Here is a 26,696-nt window from a genome sequence, read left to right as displayed (position 1 = left end):
TGTGCCCTGTCTACCTTTCTCACAACATCCTATTTCATTCTCTTTATCTTGTATGTTCCAGCCACTCTGGGCTTTTATCATCTACAACACACCAAACTCCTTCCTACCACAGAGCCTTTGCATAAATTATTTTTCTGACTGGAATGCTTTCTCTCCTAGCTCTTTGCATGGTTGGCTTCTTCTTGTCATTTGACTCAAAGGCCTCTTGAGTATGTATTCCAAAGTAATAGCCCAGTTACTGTCAATACTGGGTCACTACTTTCTTGTTCCTATGACTGTCCTAGCTTGGTGGTGTCCTTAACAGAACAGCTGCTCCTCCAAGGGGTCATCCAGGAACCCAGGCTGATGGTTGCTCTTTTATCTTCAATGTGTGAGTCTTAAAGTCATCCTGTGGGGCCACATCCTAATCACTCCAAAAGGGGAAAGAACACAGAGGAGTACATAGGAGAGGTTTTCATGGGCTAGGCCTAGAAGTAGCACACATCACTTCTACCCACATTCTATTAGGAAAAAACTGACTCACATGTAACTGCAAAGGAGGCTGGGAAATGAAATCTAGCTCTGTGCCCAAAAAAGGGGGTTTGATTTTTGTTGGACAGCTAGTAGTCTGTCTCTTAAAAAGCAGATCCAGGTACTTGATACATACTCTGGATATCTTAGAAGAAAAATGGGACATCAAATAGGATCTCAATTTAGTCAGGAAATGTTAGCTGCTGAAAACCAAAAGCCCCTACATTTCTTAGAACAATAATTATTTTATTACTCCAGATTACAAGGCAGCTTTCTCCTACCTTGAGATCTACCATTTCCTAGGGCTCCAGAATTCTCTGCATCTATCCATAGATGAGGGAAGTGCACAAATAAACTCCATCTATTTCTTGAAAGTCCCAACCTCTAAATCAGACAGCACTTTCATTTACATCCTATTAATGAAAAGTAGTCACATGGGTACACATGGATACAAGGGAATGTAGTCCCTGGCTAAGCAGCTGCCTTCCACTAATGGCTCCACACTAGGGAAAGGGAGTATAAATTTTGTTGGACCATGAGCTTTCTCTACCACAGGTGACCTCACCAAAACAAGGCCCAGACATTTATCTCCAACTTAGAACATGTTATCGGAATCTTTACAAAATAAACTGTTTTGAATACAAAATCACCTTCCCTCCTGTTCTATCGTCACAGGATCAAATTTTGCTTTGAGACATAGGGTGCACATGTAAATATGCCACTTGCTTGCTTTAAATTGTTTAATAATTTCCATTGCTCTTAGAATAATATGCAAATTGCTTACCATGACCTACAATGTCCTATGGGTTCTACCTCCTTCTGACCTCTCTAACCTCAAAAACTACATTCCTCCCCTTTGCTCCCTCTGCTCTGACCACACTGAGACACTTAAATTCCTTAAATGCCCATTCCCTCTACTACAACTTCCCATGCGTTATTCTAGAATGCTTTCTCTCCAACTCTCCTCATGGCTGATTTATTCTCTCCCTTCAATCTTGAGCCCAGTAGTCACCTCTTCAGAAGGGTCTTCACTGGCCAGCTCTCTCATGGAGCCTCCCACAGATCCTTTCTATTCCTTCCCTTATTATTTTGTCACAGCAGTTGTGTTGATCTGTAATAATGTCGTTAAATGGTTTGCTTGTTTACTATTTGTCTCTTCACATGAATGCAGGTTCCCTGAATGCAGGGACCATATCAGTCTTATTCACCATCATAAACCTATTGTTTCATACAATGTCTATCACATAGTTAGCAATCAATAGATATTTGAGGAATTAATTAATGGATGGATGGATGGATGGATGGATGGATGGATAAACAGATGGACCCAGTTGAATCCAAACACATAATGTGAATGGGTTACTTCATCATTACTGCTAAAAAAATAGTTTGAGAACCTGATCATTTGGCAGGAGCTCAGTAGTACCCTCTATATCAAGAAGGAAAAAAAAATGGTAAGCTACCCCATACTGACACTTCCCTGGCACTGATTTCAGATAAGCAAAGAGAATGCGTTGACCAACCATGACTTTCTAAAACAAATTGCCATCAAGTTACCCACAGTGCACAGGCTACAAAGGAAATCTCCCAGGAGAGGTAGTGATGGGATGGGGGACAGGGGCATCTGAGCACTCATATGTCATAGCAGCTTGAAACCAATGAGCTCTTCTGCCAACTAGATTCATTTTTTGGATAGGCTTGAATTAATATGCTCTGTAAAAAAAAATCAGAAGTATGCTTTTTCTGGGGACAGAAAGATGTAAATGCAGGGGTCTGGCAGTGGGGAGAGAGGGGAAAGGAGATTGATAAACAGGGGCAAAAAAAAAATGTTGGCAGCCAAAAAAGGTGCTGTATATTAGCTACTATGATCTAAAATGGCCCAGTAGAGATCAGCGTAACATCTGCCTTGCTCATTTCTCGCATGTCTACATATTCATGCCCAGCTTTCAGAATTCTCTGGAGGCACTTGAGTATATAGGAAGATGAGTTCCAATGAGCTGCAGCCTCCTGCTTTGCTGAAGGGATACAAAAAGAAATCTTGCTTCCCTGATTCAAATTCAGCCTCAAGCATTTTCAAGACTTTACTAACCAATGCAGATTTTAGGAACAAGTAAAAGAAGAAATGACAGATAAATCAAATACTTAACATAAGTTGGATAAATGTACACAAACTGCATTAGGACCACACGATAAAAAAAATGGCAAGGGCCCTGGAGTCAGAAGAACTTGAATTTCAAATCCTGGTTCCACCTCTTACAGCCATGTGGGCAGTCATTATTTAGTGCTGACCCTCTCTCTTCATTTGTAAAATAAGCAGATACATCTACTAATATCTGTGAGGATCAACTAATATCTGTGAAATATCAGACATGCAATAAGTACTCAAAAAGTGATATTGTGTTTATTATTTAAAACAACTGAAGAACACATTAAGCTCTTTTTCTTCATACCAAATTGTTTGGAGATTTGCCTGAATTTTCTAGAAAACTATGTCAGCACTGCCCTTAACCCTGACTTTGGTCATCAAACCACAAGCTCTTCACTGAACAATATATTAAATCCAGTGAACCACTTCCACATCTTCAAGCTTCTGTTTATACTGTTCCTTCTGTCTCAACTATCCTACACTCTGCTTTTCAAAAGCCAATATTTCAGTCAAGCAGTGCTAGATACTCCCAGTCAGATTTGATCTCTCTGCTCTGCACCCACTTCTCCATTTATTCATGCATTCCATAAAAAATTATTGAGAACCTGCTAGATGCCAGGGAATTTTATAGATGCCTAGGAAATGAAGATGAATAAGACATAGTCCCCATTGTTACAGTCTAGTGAGGAAGACTGAGAATTGGATAGATGATTGCATTCGAGTGTGATACATACAATAAAGGTGTGCACATGGACTTGGGAGCCCATGGGAGAGACTCTCCTCCAACAGCAGTTGCTTACACTTCTGGCTCACAGTCACTTTGATTTTCCTTGCCTCATAGTTTATTGCTAACATAACCATCTTCCCCGTTACACTGTAAACTCCTTGAAGCCAGATGCTGTCTTATTTGTCTTTCTATTCCTTTAAAGTCTTGCACAATATGCTGCAAATAGTAGGTGTCCAATAAATGTGTTCTGAATGTATTATTAATATGTGGATGAACTGAAGCCATCAGCAATGAGCACTTGCAAATTATTTGGTCTGTCTTAAAAGATCTATATTCTGTGAAAGACAACATATATAGTACACTGTTATAAGAAAAACAAGGGTGTTAAAGCCAGATAGCCTGAGTTCAAATGTCTATACTAGTCTTCAATAACTGTTTATATTAGGCAAAGTAGGCAAAGTACTTCATCAGCCTGTGTCTCAATTTCTTTGTCTGTTAAATGGAAGTGATAATAATAGTATCTACCACATATGGTTGCTACAAAGATTAAATGAATCAATCTACTCATTAAAGTACTTAGAAAACTACCTTAATGGTAGCTTCTAATAAACATTAACTATCATCTCCTCTTCCCAAACAGACTTAAAGACCTTCACTCCTAGGACATACACTACAGCAGGCAGACCAACACTTTGAAGTCCATGCATAAAACACTTCGGTTTCATCTTTTGTACTTCTTGCCAATACTAGTTGCAATGCCAGTCTCTTACAAATCCAGAAACTGCTGATTTAAAACTTTTACAGGCCATACGGTTACCTTTTCTGACCACACCAAATATATGCCATCTTAAGAAAGTCCCATTTGAAATTATTACCTCTATTCATTGACGGATATCAGTGTGAAAAGACTCGAAAAAAATAATAAATAAAAACTGACATTTACTATGTTCCTATTATGTGTCATGTACTCTACATATATTCTTTCCAATCCTTAGAAAAATATGCAAGGTAGATACTGTTATATCCATTCTATAGATGGTAAAACTGAGGCTCAGAGAGATCAAGTTCTTCATGCAGAGGTCCCAGTCCTGCAAGTAGTTTGACACACCCTAGCTCCATCTCACCTCAGTGTTTTCACTCTTTACACTAGGTCTCTAACTAGCTTTAGTTTGCTCTTGGCTTCATTATCCTCAATTTGCTTATTCAGCACCGCTGAGAAAGATGAAATTTCCAGACAGAAGTAGAAATGGTGGGATTTAAATTTTATCACTGAAAATACTTTGCCTTATCATGTCAACAATTTAGTGTGATTCAAGGTGGAAACAAGGTTTCATGTCTCCTGATACCACTCCCATCTTTCAGACAGTACTATAGCAAGGTTGACTGACATATGGCTATGGATCTGATTTTCCGAGATTGGTAGGCATGGACATTCCAGGGCCCCTGGTTGCCAGTTTCAATATTTAATAGCCATTAAACCTAGTTTATCCTTTTTCATATATTTAAACTCTCTTTGCATGCTAAGCCCATTAGCTTTTATTCTGTCCACTACAGATTTAGAGAACAGCTGTTCATTGCCATCTTTATAATTATCCTTCATATGGTCTGAGGCAGCACTGTCCAAGAGAAAAATAATGTGAGCCACACACATAATTTTAAATTAACTAATAACCACTTTAAAAAAAATAGTAAAATGGGATAGATGAAATCAACTTTAATAATGTATTTGTTTTCTGTGACTGCTATAACAAATCACCACAAACTTGGTGGCTTAAAACAACACATTTATTCTCAAGATGCCTGGGTGGCTCAGTTGGTTAAGCATCCAACTCTTGATTTTGGCTCAGATCATGATCTCAGAGAGATCAAGATCCAGCCCCACATTGGGATCGAGCCTGCTTGGGATTCTCTCTCTCCCACTTCCTTTGCCCCTCCCCCACACATTTATTCTCTTGGAGTTCTGGAGTCCAGAAGTCCAAAATCAGTATCACTGGGCCAAAACCAAGATGTCAGTAGGGCTGCACTCCCTCTGGAGGCTCTAGGAAAAAATTATTCCTTTCCTCCTCTAGCTTCTGGTGGCTGCTGGTGTTCCTTGGCTTATGGCCACATCACTCCAATTTCTGCCTCCATCTCCACATCACCTTCTCCTCGGTGTGTATGCCTAACTCCCTCCACCTTCATCTCATAAAAACACACAATTAGGGCACACCTGGATAATACAGGATAATCTCCCCATCCCAAGATCCTTAACGTAATCACATCTACAAAGATTGTTTTTCCCCCCAAGTGAGGTAACATTTACAGGTTCCCAAAATTAGGGCCTGATATGTTAGTGTCCATTATTCAACATTTTATTTGACGTAATATATACAAAATAATATCACTCCAATAGGTAATCAATATTTCAATGCTGTCTTCCAAATCTAGTGTGATATATATATATATTTATATATACTTATATAAAATGATATAAATTTATATATACTATAAACCATATATAAGTGATATATACAATATAAAACATATAAAATATTATATATATATAAAATTTATGATGCATCTCAATTAGAATTAGCCACATCTCAAATGCTCAACAGCCACATGTGGCTACTATATTAGATAATGCAGTTCAGAATGCCTGAATTTTCTCATCAAACAACTTTCTTTCCTTTCTCAGAAGTAAAGAAGCTTCTACCAGCAATAAAGGTGTCCTCATCCAATTTTTTTTATCACCATGGGTATAATTCCTATATTTCTGCCTCATAGGATTTGCTGTAAGGATTAAATTATGAGAACTCTCTGGAAAGCAGTCCTTTCCAAAGCCACCCAAATTTATTGCCAAAGTTTTCTGCTCAGTATCTTGCAGTCATTCATGCCCATACACTTGGCATAACTGAGACCTATAACAAAATAGCAAAAATGAGGAATGGGGCCACTCTGCAGACTAGAGCCAGGAGTCTGAGCAGTACAGCTGGTCATGGATAAAGAAATATGAGGGAAATAGGATCAATGTTTAAAGAAACATTAAAAATAAATGTCCCCATTTCAACACAGAAAAGATTCATTCATTCAACCCATTCAACAAATGTACTATCCTAGGCACAATGCCAGGTGCTGGGAATGCAGTGCTTAATGGTGAGGAAAAAAAATATATAGTCCTTGCTCCCTTGAAGTTTAGAGTCTAGAGAGGAGGCAAAAATAAATTAAATGGGAAAACTGCAACTGTGGTCTTTTCTACCAAAGAGCAGAATGTGGTTCTCTGAAAGGGAATTTGACCTTGTCAGGGGGGTCAAAAAAGGTTTCCTTGAGGAAATGATGATTAAGCTAAGATATGAAGCATAAGTAAGAATTAATTCAGTGAAGACAAGAAAGGTAAGAGAATCTCATGCACAAAGTCCTTTCTGTGGAAGGAATAAAGATGAGATGACGGACAAAAGCCAGGATGTGTGGAGTGCAGAGAATGAGCAGGGGGACCAGACACATGATGAGAGCAGAGAGAAGGAAAGACCATGATGTGACCATGTAAGGGAGTTTTGTCCTTTTCCTAAAGTAAATAGTAATCCACTGACAGCTTTTGTGCTTTGAAAAGATCACTGTGCTAGAGTGTGAAGAACCGATTGGTGAGGGGACAAGGGTAGTTATAGATTGTGGAGTGGACAAGAACATACAGGTGGAACAGTGAGGGGACTACTACAGGCAAGAGATGATGGCATGGGGTAAAATATGAAGTCATCCTTGAATCCTCTTTTTCTTTCATACTTTATATCTAATCCATTAGGAAATCCTCTTGGCTGAATCCAAATGAATCCTTTTATCATTTCTAATGTTAAACTGTGATCCAAGCCACCAAAATTTCTCCTCTGAACCATATCAACTATCTTGTCTCTGCTTCCAACATTGACCCTGTTGTTTATTCTTCCACACATAGAAGCAAAGGAGATTCTCTTAAAGGTAAGTCAAACCATGTCATTCACCAGCTCAATACCCCCCCTCTCCCCCCAGTGGCTTCCTATCTCACAGTGAAAGCCAAAGTGCCTCAAGGTGTTTCATGATCTGGCCTCCTATTAAATCTGACCTCATCTCTTACCACTCTCCTTTTGCCACAATGGTCAGCTTGCTCTTCTTTGAAAAAGCCAAGCATTGTCTTAACTCAGGATCTTGACATTTGCTGTACCCTCTACCTGGAACGCTCTTTTCTTAAAGATTCATGGTTCCTCATCTAAAACTCATCATATATATCTCCATTTAGCCCCTTTCATTTAGTTTCCTTATCTAAAAGTATAATTCCATATTTTATACCAAAGAAATTGAGAGAGCAAAACACAGAGTTACTTGGAAGGAAAGCATTCCAGGCTGTGGGAATACCAAGTATAAAACCCTAAGGCAGGAGTTCAAGGAAGAGCAAGGAAGCCAGCCAGGCTGAAGGCATGTTGGCAGAGTGGAAAGGGGAGGCTATGCTTGAGGTAGCAATGATAAGCTCACATAGTACTTGCATGCACATCACTGTGAGGATATTGTTTTCACTCTGAGATGAGAAGTCATTGAAGGGTACAGAGCAGACATGTGGTGTGACCTGATATGTTTAACGGGTGTATTCTGGATGCTGTGTTGAACTTTGACTTAAAGAGGACAAGTGCAGAAGCAAGGAGTTTAGTTATGAAGCTATCATAACAACTAGATAAGAAATAATGGTGGCTTAGACAAAGCTGTGTTCAGATTCTGGATATATTTTGAAGGTGGACCTGTCAGGATTTGCTGAAAGAGCATATGTATGGTGTGAGAGAAAGAGACTTGAGGCCTGAGCAGCTGGAAAATGGGGTGGTAATTAACTGGGATGAGGAAGACTGCAGGTTTGGGAATAGTTATCAGCAGCTGAGTTTTGGATGTTGGCTTGGAATGACCATTTGACATACAAGTAGAGATGTCAAAGAGGCAGTTTTTAGATACTCAGGAGAGAGGTCTGGGCTGGAGATACAAATTTGGGAGGCATCAGTATATAGACAGTATTTTCAGTCACGAGCTTGGATGAGATCACCAAAGGAATGGCAGCTGCTAGCAACTAAAGGAATCCTCTATAAAGTGGGAAAGAAAAGGAGTAACCTTGCAATTGTAACACACTGACAAAGTGGTGATTCTGGTCTATAACCTACTCATTGACAAGGGATCCCCCAATGGGCAGGTGGAGGAAATGGAGTAATATGGATTGTTCCCAGGGTCTGAGCTACTGCTCACTAATACCAACACCATAGTTAACCTCACAGAGAACATGTGGCCAAATTAACTTCCTGGGCGCAGTTATCTGTAATAAATGACTCAAGTCTCCTTCAGGAGCAAAGCCCTTCTATGAGTTACAGTACTGAAGTCACCCATGAACTAATTTATTGTCCTGAGCACAATTTTATAGGTATGCTTCCTCCAACCACACCAGTTTTGCTTTTACACTGCTCGCCAGCAAACTGTTAAAGCTTCTAGATCGTAATCATTATAATGATGACCATGATGACCCCAATTCTCCAACTATGGCCAAAGGACAAACTGTTATAAACCCAAGAGGGAACCTCTCTGCATCCAGTCCCAGGGTTGAGGAGACAGCAGTCCTGATCCCCCAAGGTCATCCACTTCTCACCCCTACTTTACTGTCAGCTTGGTTTCTATGGGTTTCTGACCTGGATCATGAAAATGGATGTCAGAGCATGCAGTCTGTGAGAGTGGGAGATGATAAAACACATGGATGTAATGGATGGAGGAGGAATTTTAACATGTCAAGTGCACTCATGTTAGTGTAACTTTTCCTTCCAATACCTGTACTGTTTCTACCACTTCCACCAACATCATTATCATTGTCATCATCGCCAAACAGTGGTTTTGTGCAGCACACCCAGAATCCTAAGCCACACTCCCCCATCTTTTCCTCCATCCCCACAACCATACTTAGACTTCTAATCTAAATGGGCAATCAAATCCAGTGTGGGCAATCAAAATCAAGAAGATGGTCCCAGCTTCCATAGTTTGCCTATTCTTTACCTTCCTGCCCCATCTCCTGCCATTTTGTAAAATGATTACTCTGTATCAACCTATGGCTCATATGTGCTACCTAATGGCAGAATTTTTCTTTTTAATTGTGTTGGCTAAAAATTTTAGGTAAACTGAACCCCAGAGCTTTGGACTGTGAGGTATGTGTTGGGCAGAGTGGATAGGACTCGGATAAACAGGTGAAGGTGACAAGGAAGTGGACTTTCCACTGGCACTATGAAAGACTTGACAGAATTTTTATGTAGATAAAACCATTTTTTCAATTAATTCATTTAAAAACTTTGTGAGGTCCACCAACTATGTTCCAAGAACATAGGTGATGTATGAGTGATGATGAACAATGAACTCAGAATATAATAACGAGCAAAACAGATATGTTCCCTACATTCATGGAACTTAAAGTATAGTGAGGGGACAGATGGTAATCAAATATGCCTCCCTAATACATATATATACTATGTGACATGAAAGGGAAGAAAGAAGTGCTACAAATCTTTTAGTTTAGATATGGTAAGGAAAGAGGATCAAGGAAATTTCTCTGCAGAAGTGACACTTAAACTAAAATATGAAAGGTGAACAGACATCAGCCAGGGGAAGAGACGTATGTGATATGAGAGAGGAGCCTTCTTGCAGAAAGAACAGCATGCGCAAAGGTCTTGAGGCAGGAAAGGAAAACTGGAAAAAAACTGGGGACAAAATAAGAGCTATAAAATGCAGAATAGTGGTTGCCTGTTACTGGGAGCTAGAGAAGGGATTCAGCTACAAAGGGGCACTGGGGAATTTTTTAGAGAGATGGAAATGTTCTATATATTAATTGCAGTGATGTTGACATGACTATATACCACTGTCAAAATTCATTGGATTGGATTGTATATAAGTTACTCTTCATTAAAGCTTGGGAGGGGGAAACAGTGAGCTTTTCAAATCTTTTTCTTTTCAAGTCTCAATTTAAGGTTAACATTAACCTAACTTCATTCAATATGAAAACAAAGCAGAGAAACGCGCACAACAACTAAATTAAATGTATTTGCTTAAGAATTTAGTTACTTGTTCATTTGCTCATGGCTTATATGTTTTAAAAAAAAGATTTTAGTTGGAAGGGGCAGATTTAGGATTCTAAGGGCCATTTGATTTTTACATTTTCACATCCAGGATTAAGGCACTTGAACTTCTGAGCCTCTTTCCTCATCTGTAAAAATCAGGAGAAAAACATCTCTCATATCAGGCTGCTGAATGGATTATCTCATTTAATCTCCTTGGAAGATGTCAGTTCCAATGGATATATTGTAGGTCCTCCTCCACTACCATTCTTTTTGGTATCTAAAAATCAAGCACATTGCTAAATTGTTCTGATAAAATCAGCTTCCAGGAGAGGGGATGTGTGATTATAGGTGTTGTTCTGGCTATGGGGTACTTCTGTGACAGGATCCTAAGGGTGGGAAGAGCTGAAGCAGTTGGGGACAGGAACCACTGGTGCATGAGGACGAATCATCTCTACCTTAAATTGTCGCCTGCCCCACCCCAATATCGCAGAAACATTACTACTCAGGCAGGTTCATGCAGAACCTGCCCGAGATCACATCCGTGTAAAGGAACAGAATCAAATGAGAAATGTTCCAACCTCTCCAGAGAAAAGTGAAAGAAAAATGGCCATGAGACTATTCAATTTAGATGCAGAAAATAATTGCACACCTAAAGAACCTCTTGAGTTTTACCCAAACTCTATTTTCTCTCTTCTTTCATCCTATTTTCTCCTTTTCATTTTCTTACTAAAACTTTCCAAGTCATAAAGATAAAATTTCTGACTTTCTAAAGTCATAAATACACAAAATTCATTGTTAAAGCCTGAAACAACTCACTCTGACTCCCTTTAGTTTTCAATTACCCAAGAAAAACCCAGTTTTCAATGGATAAAGGCCACCCTTTCAACCAAGTTGGGGTGTCTCTGGAGCGAGGAATTGTGCTGATCGTCACCATAAAAATGCACAGGCAGAGGGCAGACAGGCAGATAGCTTTTGGGAGACTCATAGACAAAGGAGGTGTTATGTGTAGTACAACCATTCACTGCAAAGGGATTGTTTAAGTGGAGATGGCTAGTCGACATTCACACAAGAGGGAGCCTTCATACGTAAATAAAGGCGTAAATAAAAGCTGGCTGCCGCCGTAGAAACCCCTCCATCTGTTGCTGCCCATTGCCTGACTTCCAAAGCGCTGGCTGCAGTCACTGAAAACATGGATGGAGTTGTGCCCCACATGTTCACTTTTAGGAATCACTGAGAAGTTTTTTTTGTTTTGTTTTGTTTTGTTTTGTTTTTTTCGGGTAGGACCAGCCCCAGCTGACTCCCTGATCCTCCAAGCCAGAGGGATATCCATTTGGGGGTTTTACAGCTGCTGTTGTCTTATGATCGTTGACTCCTGATACCTTCCCCCACTGAAACCTTCCCCCTATTTGGATAGCTCTAACCGTAAATATGGCTAGTGATTTGCTAAGCTGCTAAGCTTCGTTTACTCTAGGGCACAACTCAAGGCGAGGCCTGAGTAGATCTCCTTCCTCTGAAGAGAGGAAAAAAATGAAATTGAGTATGGATGTGAGGTTTGGAGAGGGTACTGTTTTGGCCTTTGCAAGCCATGCCTGCTGTGCTCTGAAGGTGTTAATATGTCTTTCGTTTCAGTAATTAGTCAGAGAGAAGTAGAGGATCCTGGCTAATAGCAAACCAGCTGCCTGCGATACTGGCCCCCCTAAGTTTCCTTCTCCTTCTAGGCTGAGGCCAAACTCAAGGTGTCAAATCAAAGGCAGACATGTCTCATAAGCACTTACGTTGCCAGAGCATACACAGAAGTCGATCCTGAACTGAAAACTGTTGACAAGTTGGCTTTACCCTTCCTCTCCATCTGATGGAGATAAGGCAAGTATATTTGTCACCCTAGTTTTACACCTAAAGGAAACTGAGACACAAATGTGCAAGATAATACATACAGTCTCAAAAGAATAGCTAATGGACTCAACTCCCCACTAATAAATTAGAGCCCTGTTAGGTCATACGAGCTTGAAAATAGCCACCTGGCTCTTCCAAATAACCTCTGTGTCCCCAAAGGACAATAAAATGGTGGGGGTGGGAACGGAATCTGAATTCATGTTTATGCTGCCTAATGCTGAATCACATTCATGATTCAGCAGGAACGAAGAGTTTTCGATTTATTTGCTGGAGAAGGTGTGTCACAGAAGTTGCGTAAAGATAGAATCCAGAAATCAAAATTCTTTTCCTGTGGTATCCCTTCACGCTTTTGATCAGGCCACCTGAACACAGTCACATATGAAATGTAAAGAATCAACTGTCTTCTACAGAAGGAGAGTTTTGAAAGTTATAAAGACTGGTGCAGCAGAGATAATTGGTTTAAACTACTAAAAATTCTATATTTAGCATCTGTTTATTCATACAATGATATTTAATGAACAATAAATGCAGACAGTGTAGTCCCATTTGATGCATTCTGGAACACCTGACTTTTATAGTGGGGATAAATGAAGTTACTTAGCCCTGCGCCGGCTTTCTCCCAAAAGCTTCTAAATGAAAGCCAAAAAAGAATTAACAAGGATGTTGGAAGTCACATAAACACAGCTGAAGAAAACATATTGTCTTGATTTCAGCTTGAAATCTGTACTAAATTAGGAGTAGGAAGTTTAGCAGTAATGCCTCATTTCTTAAAACATCAATTGTTTTTAGGCTTTCTTGCAGCACTATTCACTTTTGTGGGAATTAAAAAATTGAATACATTCTAAGCTTGCCCTAAAAGCATAATCATACATCCAGAAGATGCATTCACTAACCTTGTTTGTCTCATATTCCGTTTTCTGGGTAGGCTGGCAACCATATTTATTTTGTTAATAGTCGATACCAACATTATAAACAAAACACTGTTTTGAGATTTGTCAAAAATCCCCAAAACCTCTTGAAGCATTTAGTGTTAAAGCACACTATGCAGATGTTATTGGAGTAGTTTTACGGTCCTAAAGATATTTTTTGACAGGGAACCCAAATCAGGATTTACATAATGGATTTGGGTCTTGTAAAAGGTACTCATAACTCTTGTTAAATTTCTGCTTGCTTTTTCTTTAATTCAAGTTCACCAAAACTAAGAAATGGGGCTAATCCAAGATAAAAGTAGGAACAAAGTGATGAAAGTGTTCCTCTATTTTGATAAGGGCACTGGGTTAACATGCAAACACCGCTGTCGATGTCAGCATCCCAAACTAAAGATAAACATGGCTGCACTGCTCTTACTTCAGATTCGGGTGACATTTTTCTTTGTTAATGAGGATTTCTTTTTCTGCAAAAAGAAGAAAAGTTTTGTCTTAAGTTTTATGGCTTCAGGCCAAGAGAGATCTTTTCTTCCTTCTCTGTTGCCATGCTTTGACAAAAATAACAAAATTCCTTCTTTTTCATATTTCGCTTTATATTTTTTGTTGATATACTTTTACTTCTATCTCATTATGACTTTTGTACCTCCTACTTTTGTAAGGGAAAAAGGAGTCACTTAAATTAATGTTTATTTTTAAAAAGTAAATGTTAATTTTAGCCGTTTCTCTTGAAACCCACATTTAACTGAATTCATGACTGTGAAAGGTACCAGGTTTCTTGGGTCTGAAGTTGTTAGGTGAGCACAGCTTTGTGATATGTCTCTATGGACATTTAAAATTTTTAATATTTTTTTATGTGATCAAAAAATGTAGTCTTTAAGGAGTACAGAAAAGAGGATAAATTATTGGTAGCTTGAGAAGGAGGGACATCAACACAGACATTGCACTTCTCCACTGAGGGACTGTGTATAGGTTCTGAAATCTTATGATTTCTTAATCACAGGACTCAAGACTCTTCCTGAGGTATTCTTTGATGGCTATGTAAATGGTGAGGATACCACCACTGGTTTGAAAATAGGGCTGCTATTCTTTTTCCTAAGTTTATGGCTCATTCTTTGGAGGTACATTAGTGTAAAGTATTTGTGTAGAGAAATATGAACCAAAAGCTGAAGTTTGACTACTCATGCTTTAGTCTTTCTTTCTTTCTTTTTTCTTTTTTTAAGATTTTATTTATTTATTTGAGAGAGAGAATGAGAGAGAGCACATGAGACAGGGGAGGGCCAGAGGGAGAAGCAGATTCCCTGCCGAGCAGGGAGCCCGATGCGGGACTCGATCCAGGGACTCCAGGATCATGACCTGAGCAAAAGGCAGTCACTTAACCAAGTGAGCCACCCAGGCGCCCTCTTTAGGCTTCTTGAAATATTTAAAATAAATCCTGATTTTCTATTTCTATATTCTCATACTCCACATGAACACAAGGCCCAAGGTTGGGAGCCATTGGCTTCATTTATCTGAGCCTCAGTTTTACCTTCTTCAAAGTGGAGAAAAATCACAGCTTCTAGGTTTACTTACCTCATGGTTGTCATAAAAAATAAAATTTAAATCATATGTGTTAAAGAACAGCCATGTTTGTACTGAGTAATCACACTCCTTGCCCACAGATTATTGGACCAGGAGTGAACACCCATCTCATAGGACAAACCGAGCCCATCAGATCCTCTCTCGTAAGGTTTTGAATTACAACACTCAAAATCTCATTAAGTGATGATGGGCACTTACACTGAAAGGTCATATAGAGTCATTCATTCATTCCAAAAGTAGATACTAATTACCTGAGAGAAATCAGGCACTGGATTGAGTCAAGGATAGAGTCAGAGTGTCCAGAAGGTGGTAAGAAAAGCCAAGGTCATGCATAACACACCATTATGGGGAGCAAGAATTAAGAGACTCCAGAGAAGCAGGTTTGCAGAGATGAAGGGAGAACTGACGTGGCAGAGAACACAGAGTGAAAGATCTGCTGAGGGGTTGCCTGACAATTTCCACCTTTCCTAAGCCCTACATGCATTTTCTGCTCTTAGTTTCTGTACTATTCCTTGATATCCTTTTAATAAATCCTCTCTTTGCTTAAGCTTTTTGTGTGGGGCTTGGTTTCTTACAAGCAAATGCACACTGACTAAAAGAGGTGGCATTGTTAATTCTTCATGTAAACTTGAAACACTTTTAAAATATATATATATTTAAAAAGTAGAGATGTTTTAAGGCCAAAACCATTAAAGTTAGTAATCAAATTCAACTTTGTTCCTCTCTCCTACTACTGACATGGTCGCCCAGCTTCTCACTCTGGAAAGTGCATGAATGGTTTGGAAGAGGGGGTTAACATATCATTTCCCTAGGTCCCAACATTGGAGGGAAATGGGGCTAACTAGCAAGTGACCCAGCAGACAAATTCCATTTCCCAGCAAACATGTCTCCTCCAGCACAGACAGATTCTGATTTTATTTAAATCCTGCTCAGAATTAAATCCCTGCAACATCAAACTGAAAGAAGAGCTAGGTGTGAGATGGAGAGAGAAGCGGCTTCCTAACTTGATGCGTCCTAATGAAATGGCATGCATGGGGTGACTGCTAAGTGCCTGGAAGGCGAGGTGGCAGGGAGTAGCCCTGATGGGTTGCAGTCACCTGGGGTAGAAGCCAGAAAAGGTGGGGATTTATTGTGTTTGGTTGTCTTTCTGAACACATCTGTCTTTGAATCACCTGCCCATGTAACTAGGTCAGGATGCAGATTTTGTGAAGAAAGAAAGTCATAACCAATTCAAAAGGCTTCAGGGATTTTAGCATCATGGTCAAAATGTTCCTCTGGGCTGACTTGCCAATAGGCCCTAAAAAGTGATGGATTGGAGTTAAAATTCCTTTTAGGTCATAATGAGAAGGGGAGAGCAGGCTTTAAAGTTGCTCACTCTTAGCACCTTCTCATTCCTAGTCCATTGCCTGCTCCCCTTCCTAAGGCTATCTCCCATTGTCTTAGGCTTCCAATGTGCTCGTGCAATCATACATACCTCTCCTAAAATTCAGGGTTATGTCCAAAAAAGTCACTCACATCTAAGCACAAATGACTGATGAGGTTACAGGTGAAAACACTCCCAGAACCGTGCATTTTAACATAAGACAAAACTGATGACAGAATTGATCTCTTGTTATACGGATTCAAGCATCACTGAGCTGCAGGAAGACATCTAGAAGGTGGGAGGGATCCTCCTGAGGCTAATGTGAGGGGCTCCACCTCTTCCAGGGAGGCAGCATCTGAGCAAACATCTAGCTACACTAGAACCTACTGGGTGCAGACAAGGAGAGTGACCAAGAATCACAGGAAACTAACCCCCTGGCACTGACTTCTTCCCCACCCCCTAGGTTGCCCATTATGGTGGCATCTTCCCAGAATTCCCCAGCAATCCATAAAGAAAGAAACAAAATCCCTGAAAAGTTTCAGTATCAGATAAGCTCTGGAAAATCACTAACTTTCAGGTTCAAGATGTGAAGGAAGGCAGGCAGTCGCATTAAAGTATTTTGTTGATGTTCATCATTGTCAAAATGTAAAAGACCATTGATTATGAATGATGGGAGGTTCTCAGCAACACCCGGTCTTCCTCCTTCCCATCCATGTTACCAGGAATCCCACCTTCCCTAAGTGTTCCCCATCTATATCCACACTGCCATCACTTCCACCCCACCACCCTCAGGAATACACACAGTATCCTTACACCAAAATCAAAGCAAGCATGTTGCTAAAAATCCATCTGAGGTTTGAAGTTCAGATGAGGCAAGGGGCCAAAGACTATGGGGGAAAAATGAGCTAGTAATTCACATGCACAATTACAAGAGTGATTCACAAAGCAGTCACTGAGCTCTCCGGAGTTTTCTGACTCATGAAAGCAGAATCTGTTTCCAAAGCAGAGTAAGTCAGATATGTACAGTGCATGCTTTCTCACATATTATAATGTTCAAAAATTAAGTCTATGCCTGCAAAACTGAAGTTTGTCACTGTAGTGTATGTTCCCAGTAGGAGATGCAACCTCATTGTTCAGAGGCAAATAGAATAATCCTTTCCATGATGATGAGATGTGCTCTCATGTTCTTTGAATGTATCTCCAATTGATTTAACAGCATTCTGGTCAGGGGGTTCACTCCCTCTTGAAGGCAAGGCGAATTTTCATGATGTAATGTCATGGGGAAGAGTTTCCAAGGAGAGGAAGTTATCAGTCTTTGAAAAGAACAAACATTGAAAGGAGGTTTGGGTTTTGTTGTTTATTTCCATGGTTTTTAGTGCTAAAGACTCTCAGTACCTTCAGTGCTCCACCTGCATAAAGTAAGGCTATTTGGGGGTTCTTTTGTGATAGACTTTGCTGCCCCTATCTTTACCCACAAGGTAAAGGCAGAGTGACAGCACCATGTCCCTCTGGCACAGACTGCAGTTTGTTTCTGGATAACACATATTAGATCAAACTAATATGATGCTGCCCACTGCCTCTATATATGGTCTCCTGCATTCTGGTCCTTATGGACACTTAGCTGGTTTCCTTCTTTCCATTTCCATATCCCTCCTTGCTTAGAGTGTTCTTACAAGGAAAAACCTATACAACAAAGAGGGGAAACCCTGATACCATCATGTTTGGCACCACAACCGGTAACCACTGTGAAAACCATTTATTCCATTTATAATCTGCTTTCATGATTGCTTTTAACTAACTCGTGGAGTAGCTGCACTAAGGTAGAAAGGTTTGTGACCCATCTGTTGAGTGTATAATTTCCTTTTCATTGGCTAGCACAGGCCAATAAAAAAAATATTATTAGGTGCACTAACTCAATCAGCAAACAAATGACAGGCAGATGGTCTTCAAAAACAATACCGACCATGAATGCCACAGAGCCACAATGTGGGCCTCAGCTTTTAGGCAGCCTTTGTCTGAAAACACTCCACTGGGTTAAGTGATGCAAAATAAGACAGGAAGAGAGAGAAGCTGTGTGTAAATGAGGGAGAAGTTAACGGCCTCTAAAGTGCTCCATGAAAGGCTATGATAATTTTACTGGGAACAGGAAAAAAAAAAAAAAGGCATCTTACTTAAATAATAAATAAAATCCAATAGATCACATTCACATGATACTTCTGTTCTAAATCTTTATTTTAGTCAGATTTCTTTTCTACAAAGGGCCCTTTATCTGACATAATTTTCTCAAGTTTTGTCTAAGCTGAATGATTCAATTTGGTGAGTAAAAGCTTTTGTATGAGAGAATGTCACTGGCTGAATGGAAGGAAGGAAGGAAGGAAGGAAGGAAGGAAGGAAGGAAGGAAGGATGGATGGAAAGGAGGGAGAGAGGGAGCAAGGAGGGAAGGAACTTTTAGAAGCTTTTGAAAAACCAGTGAGGTCAGAAACTGGTATGGGTAATTTCAAAGTTCAAAGGATATATGTTATCCTTCTATAGAGAAAGAAAGTTTAGCACATTGCCTGTTACGTTGTAAACCCTCAATAAGTTATCGATGAAAGTAATTTGTGCATAAAATATACATACATTTTTATGTATATCTATATATAAAATAAAGAGAGGGGGTTGTAATGGTAAGCAGAGAACTAGCTCCATGTCCCGGACAACCCACCATTCTCAGGGCATGAACTTTGGTTTGTTTGCTCAAGAGTGGTTCAGGATATGAATTCAATAATCCACACATCTCTCTTATGAGTGGGGGTATGCCTGCTTTCTATAACCTCTGGACTGGTATCCCTGAAAAAAACAAACCATGTCTAGGTGACATTTTAAAAGTGTTTTTTTCCCTTGTAAAAAGATGCAAGCTTGAAGGAAAAAAAATTAGAAGTACAGAAAAAGTCACTCAAATCCCGCCACCTGGGATAACTCTTAATGTGTAATATATCTTCCTAGTATTTTTCCTTTGCATTTTTTACATATTTGAAAATGTTTTATTTTGCATATTTTTTACTTAGACTTATATCAAAGCTCTTTGTAAATATTATTTTAAATGGCTGCATAATATTTCACTGTTTACGTAGAACACAATTTTTTTAACATCTTAAAGAAACATGTGGTAACCTCTGTGTTAGCTTTGTAAATTTGGGAAACTAATATAACCTTCTGAGTCTCAGTTTTCTCATTTGTAAATGGATATAATAAAAATACTTACAACACTATATTTCTGTGAACATTGAATTAAATAGTTCATACTAAGACTTTGGCACACTGCCTGATACATACTAACAACTCAATAAAAGTTATCAGTGATGATGACTTGGGCATAAGAATTCTTGTTCAAATTTCAAAGAATCGCCTTAAGAGAGATTCCTAGATATAAAATTAAGGACAAAAGATTTGAATTTACATATGATCTTAATATATACCATAAAATTCTTCCATGTATATAGTAACAATTTATGCCCAACCAGCACTATATGAGTAGCCATTTTACCAAGATCTTACCTATAATGAGAATTAGATTAAAATATTGTATCATTACAAATTTGGGGTTCCTTGTTAAAATGCAGATTCTGCATTTCTTTTTTTTTTTAAAGATTTTATTTATTTATTTGACAGAGAGAGAAATAGCGAGAGCAGGAACACAAGCAGGGGGAATGGGAGAGGGAGAAGCAGGCTTCTTGCCGAGCAGGGAGCCTGATGCGGGACTCGATCCCAGGACCCTGGGATCATGACCTGAGCCGAAGGCAGATGCTTAACAACTGAGCCACCCAGGCGCCCCAGATTCTGCATTTCTAATAAACTCCCAGGTGATGTCGATGCTGGTTCATTTTTCAATTTACTCAGTTACTGGAGGTATCCTGTACTTGATCCAAGCTATTAGAGCCCAAGAAAAGATCTCCCTTCATTATTTTCCATCTTTAAAGGGAAAAAGCTGCAGATGGGTTGCCGCCAAGAGAAGCCAGCTAGCTGCCAAGAGACCTCCCAGAGTGTAAATGTCCATGGTCCATGGTCTAGAAATGGTAAGGTCTGCAATTTTCCATTATAGTGACTGATATCAGGATTTTGATCACCAGTTATCAGTTAGTTTTGGTTATATAAGTCCACTGATACCCTAGCATCTAACAGGTTACATGTCATGATTAGCTATCATCACAGATCTCTAGACTTACTACCCATTAAGATAATTAACTATGCCTAGGTGATTAAATGTTATGTGCCTTTTGTGTTCCAGGGAGCTCCATTCATGGTAGCATCTTTTACTGTTCATGCAGCCTGCAAACGAAGCTATGAGTGAGCCTCTCTAAGATACTGGAGGCGTCTCACCAGTGAATTCCACACTGCTTTAGTGAAGGTAGTGTCCTCCATGGCCTCCCAGAAACCAGAATAGGTGGTGGAGTCTCTGTTTTCAACATCAATCTATTCTAATACTCCCACCTTTCTGGGCTTCTGACTCCACCCGCAACACCTTGCCAGTGCAGTCCATGGCCCCACCTCCTCAGCATGTCCCAGCATCAGAGAGCCATACAGGGTCATAGTAGGGAGAGTTCCAGGTGTCCTTGCCAGTACCCTGAATCTCAAGAGCACATGAGTGTTCCCATGTTAATACATTTTCCTCTTTCCAGCTACAGACTTTATCCCCATTCCCCACCACCCCCATCCACCCCCATGATATCTGCTCCTCAAATGTTATTCAGGTTCATGACTGTTAGTCAGGAGGGGCAGGTCTTTTGTGTTTCAACCATTTCCTCATAGAATAGGGACAGTACTTTCCAGTTGGAGCTCTGCCAAAGCCCAACATTCTTTCTTGGTCTAGAGACAATGAGGGAAGATAAGGGCAGATCATGAGCAGGGTAACGGCATCTTGTAAGACATCTGCTTCAGCTGAGTCCTTTGCAGGGTCTCCAGGCAAGAGGAAGATTGTATCTTCTTATGAGAGGGGAGGGGGCTGTTTCTGCCAGGCTGAAAGATTCAGGGGAACCTGGGGAGTTAAGATTTTCAGGCTTATCTACCCAAATATTCTGAAATCAGGGTTCAAGATCCCTCTCTTCCACTATAAGGCCCTGACTTTCTCGTATAAGATCTGTCAAGGTGGGGTGCCTGGGTGGCTCAGTCAGTTAAGCGTCTGCCTTCGGCTCAGGTCATGATCCCAGGGTCCTGGGTTGGAGCCCCACATTAAGTCCTACATCAAGCCCTGCATGGGGCTCCTTGCTCTGCAGGGAGCCTGCTTCTCCCTCTCCCTCTGCCTGCCACTCCCCCTGCTTTTGCTCTCTCTGTCAAATAAATTAATTAATTAATTTAAAAAAAAAAAGATCTATGAAGGCTGTGCATTCAGTGTTCTTTGCAGTTCAGCTACTCTTACAATAGATCTTGGACCTGATTTTCAGTGGCTAAAAGAGATAAGGGTCTCCTTAATCATTGCTATAGAGGCCTTCTGACTTTCATATCATACCTGATATTTTCTCTTTTCAAAGCTTTTAAAGGTGTTAACAAATGCCAACCAACTACACAATTCTTATGGTTACCAAAGCCTCTACAACATTCAACATTCAAGAGCATACAGCCTTACATAAGCCTGAACCTCATCTCAATCCACTATAGGTGAGTATCCAAGTAATTATGAGGCTATGATCACCACTCACTTACAATTGGCAATGGGGTTTTTGCTACTGACTAGTGAGGCATCCAGCTTAAAAATCCCATCCTAAGGATCTGTGTTCTGGGAACTCTCCCAGTACCAACTGTCTCAGCCTGGAGTACTCTGAAAGTCCTGCCTGAGACAGGTAGTTTATTAAGAATGTGATTCCAGGGTCCGGTATGTTAGGATGAGGGGACAGGGAAGGAAGAAAAGTCCACACAAGGATGTGTTATTGTATTGACTGCTACTATAGGCTACTGATTCTCAATTCCATAGGACCATCTGAGGATTCTTATAAAATGTGTGTCCAATCTGTCAGCCCAGATGGTGACATGGGGAAGAATGTGTCCATCAGTTCCCATCTCTTGTTGGTCAACAGATGCCCTATAGGTATTAACTCCTTCACACTTATAGGTTGTGTAAGCATAAGTGCTGAGCAGGTTCCGATGAGCATCCAGGAAGCCCTGGGCAGTTTCCCTTACTGGTTTAACACCCAACAGAAAATGGACAACTCCATTATCTTCTTTAGGTAAATTATCTTCTTTAGGTAAATGGCATCTTCTGTCTCCATACATTTTCTGGCATTGGTCAGGATAGGAAGAGTTGATAGAAAGTTAAAAGTTCTAGGTTTTATTTTGAATTGTATGATCATTAGGTAAGATCTGTCTGCAAAGCTTATGATCCATTCTTCCCTGTTCTAGGTTTTGTCCTGATAGAAGCATTCTTTGCATCTTTTAAAAGGCTCAGCTCTGCCATGATGATTCATACAACCCTGGCTTTGGTTGTGTGAGGCTTTTAGTAAATTTCAGGTTATTCCTTGAAAATTTCCAACTGAAAAGGCCTTTAGCCAAGGTTAGGAGGTTCTCTTTAAAAAAGGGAAGCCACAGTAAAATAAATAAATAAATAAATAAATAAATAAATAAAAATAATCTTAGAATTTGAAAAAATAAAAAAATAAAAATAAAAAAGGGAAGCCACTCTGCTTCCTCTAGATATTTATTCCACAAAAAGTGCTCATTCCAAATTAGGGAGAATCCTTCTCCTTTCTTTCATTCTTTTCCTGTCTCAACCTTTTACTTTTCACTAAATAAGTTCTAACACTCTGGACCATGTGTCCTTTTAGCATCTCAGGCTAAAATAAGACAGTCAAACAAAGAGAACATTTAAGTCATCATCACTCACATCTAAATATCTATTATTAAAATGTGCACATGGGAACAATCATGTTTAATTCTGAAATTTTATAAGAACAAATGTGGGGACTATCAGAATATTCATTAGGAGAAGGAGAAAAGTAAAACGGGCCTGGGAGACAGATTTGTGAAGTGTGGATGTGAGGAGCCAACACATGAGCCTGACGCCTCTGAGCATTAACACATGGTGCCTCCATCAAAGATCTGTATACGCAACTCAGCTGCTGGACTGACAGAAGATTTGGGGTTGTTAACACACACTTCATTAAAATACCAGCTAAGATCCAAGTTCGAAATCCCACAGTTTGTGTTAGTTGATAAAACTCAATTGCTTCTAATTACTGTTAGTGCAGCTTTAAAATAATATTTTGTTGTAATAAAGGATTCAATATGATGGGTGAGAGTTGGCCCACTGAACTGGAAACACCAGGCCAGAGGGATTGTGTGCACACACAGATTTCACCACTCTGCCTGACTTGTTTTTCTGAACATTTGCTAAGCATCCAACAGAGAAAAAAATGACCAGTCTTCAAATGGGTTTTAAAAGGGCAAGGACAATTCAAACATTAACTGTTATTTGCATCTCTGATTAGTCGCTGCAGCTTAAGAGGTGGAAGACTGAGTTGAAATGAGACAGGCAGAGTTGTGGTTTTCCAAAGCTTTTATGGAGCATGCACTCAAATTAGCTAATATCTTCTTTCATATTTCTATTTTCTCCCTCCATTTCCTCCTTAAAAGGTGGTCAAGACTGGCACACCTGATAAGATGAAACATCTTCAAATATTGAAAGTTGTTGCCCTGAGCATTAGAGAAAGAAAGGGAAATCTCTCTCACCAATCTCTTCCACTCACAGTAGTCTAGGAGCACTGGTCTTCTGAAGAAGTCCTGTCACACATGAATAGGTGTTCCAAATTGGTCCATACCTGAAATGTCTCTACTTCTCTCTAGGGACTTCCCTATTTGATCACGCACAGTCATAAATTCCACCTTAGCCCTGAGTCCTCACATCATACTTTAGAGATAGGTCTCAGGCATAGATCCTCTCCTTCAACCTTCTAGCAATTGAGAATAAAGATGATGATGGTAATATTCATAACAATAATAATAAACATAATGGTGAGGTGGTATCTTTTAGCTGACCAGTATCCATTCCATCTTCTCTGGCAGTGACTTCCTGATATCTTAAGTGGGAATGACAGTTCCCCAATAATTCCCAGTGGTTCTCTATCCTCTCCTGAGTAGGTGACTCACTAGTTGCTCATTCCCTATAATTTAAATCTTAAAAGTAACAATTAGAAAGGTTTGAGCTCAGCCATTCCAAGAGAAGCACCCTGGAAAGACTATTGGGGAATTCCTTCTTCCTAGGTCCCTGCCCCCCACCTTGAACTGCCAGAGTTTACTTAAGCAGCCAGAGTCTGTTCCTATTAGTTTCAACCAAAGTTTCAACCAAATTATGCTGATACAGTGATTATGAAGACGATAATAATGAAAACAAATACCTCATGAGACTTCACAAAAATCTTCTTTACCGAAGCTTAAGTCACTCTAAAAGTATGACACTCAGTCATTCAGATAAGTTCTCCGGAATCAAGTAGTTCTAACTTAAATCAGTTAACATACAAAATACCAGTACACCAAACAATTCTACGAAGATTGGATTCATAATATAATCTAATGTCTATTATTTGGCCTAATATTGTTATTTTAACTTTAATAAGCATTTGTTGGATCAAAGACTATATTTTCCATAAAATTATCTCACTAAGGAACTCTATTATTATTCATATTGAAAATTTTTCCTTATTTAAATATTTGGAAGTTCCAAAAATGATTTCTGTATAAAAAATCAACAGCTTTCATAACCATTGTTAATTATTATAGTGCTCTTATTTTAATAACAAGCTTTTATGCATCAACTGAATAACAGAATTTTATGAGATAAAGCTGTTGAGAAATATTTCACTCCAAGTTAAATCTTGAATGCTTACCTATATTTGAAATTGTATATTCACAAACTGTATTAGGCAGCTATGCTATGTAAGCAACCACCCCAAGATTCAGTGGCTTAAAACCATAATTATGCAGTCTTCCTTGTGTATCTGTGGGTCAGCTGAAAATCAGCTGATGTAGGCTGAGTGACTGATGCAAGCCACAGGACCAGCTGGACTTGGCTCCTCACTGCAGCCTGGGCTCGGGTCTGCTCTCCAGGTGGGCATTCTGGATCCCAGGCTGATGGAGCAGCAGCTGCTCAGGAGCTATTCTCATGGCAGTGGCAGAGCTGGAAGACAGCAAGCCCAACTGCACAAGCACATTCCACACTTGGGCCTGTTGTCACAACCACTGACATCCCATTGTCCAAAGCACGTCACATGGCCAACCCCAACACTGATAGGGAGAGGAAGTATATTCCGTACGTATGGGAGGAGAGAGGAGTGAATTTTCCTGAATAGTAATCCAAACTATCACATAAATTAGCAATGCATCTGAAAGATATACCTTGCTTATGTAAATAATACTATCTTGCTGACTAGATATGATGGTATCTTATTTGATGATGGACAAAATCCAAGATATCAGAAGTGACATCGAATTTTGTATTTAGTTAATAGGCTGTCCAAAATCTAAAGCCAAAACTAGAACATTAGTCCACCCTGACCTAGAATGCACAGTTGCACAGCTTTGGAGTGGTACAGCTGGAGGTCTAACCCAGATTCTTCAGACTGAAACCCTATGTTCTTCAGCACTAGCCTGCAGTGTTCCACCATGAGTACTATGTCTTCATTTTGAAAAAGAAAAACTGAAGCACAGAACATGGAAGCATTAAATATTTCCTATATATCAGGCTTTGAGCCAGAGGTTTATCCATATTATTTCCTTTTGTCCTTAAATCTCATGAGGTCAGGGTAATTTTTCAGAATTTACAGATAGGAAAATAATCATTCAGTAAATTTTAAAACTTACTTTTCTAAAGAGAGGCAGGTAGGAAATCTAAATTTTTGAAACAACCCCATCTGATGACAAAACACACACTTTTCTATTAAACAACACAAAAGCATCTCAAAATATTCAGCGATCAGGACTGAAAGGTAGTACCTGAACCCATGCATCTTGAACCAGTGATTTTTCTGTTATTGCTTCAGCTACCGTATTTCCAAAACCATAAGCTTTGGGGCGCCTGGGTGGCTCAGTCGTTAAGCGTCTGCCTTCCGCTCAGGTCATGATCCCAGGGTCCTGGGATCGAGCCCCGCATCGGGCTCCCTGCTCAGCGGGAAGCCTGCTTCTCCCTCTCCCACTCCCCCTGCTTGTGTTCCCTCTCTCACTCTCTCTCTGTCAAATAAATAAATAAAATCTTTAAAAAAACAAACAAACCATAAGCTTTGTTTTAATATAGGGTTTAACAACCGGTCAAAATATTTGAATTTAAGATTCTTCAACACATCTTGGTTGCCATTTTAATTCAACTACAATCTGTGACTTTTTCAATATGAGGGAAGGATAAGCCATATACCTTATTTCAAGTTAAGTGTATTGTCTTTGACCATTAAGAAAAAAATTATATTGAAAAGGTGAAAGAGGTCTAAGTGTTGATCAAATTGGTTTGTTCCAATGTCC

The sequence above is a fragment of the Neomonachus schauinslandi genome, chromosome 2 (genome assembly GCF_002201575.2).
Source record: "Neomonachus schauinslandi chromosome 2, ASM220157v2, whole genome shotgun sequence".
NCBI classification, from domain to species: Eukaryota; Metazoa; Chordata; class Mammalia; order Carnivora; family Phocidae; genus Neomonachus; species Neomonachus schauinslandi.
Note: the sequence above shows the minus strand (reverse complement) of the source record.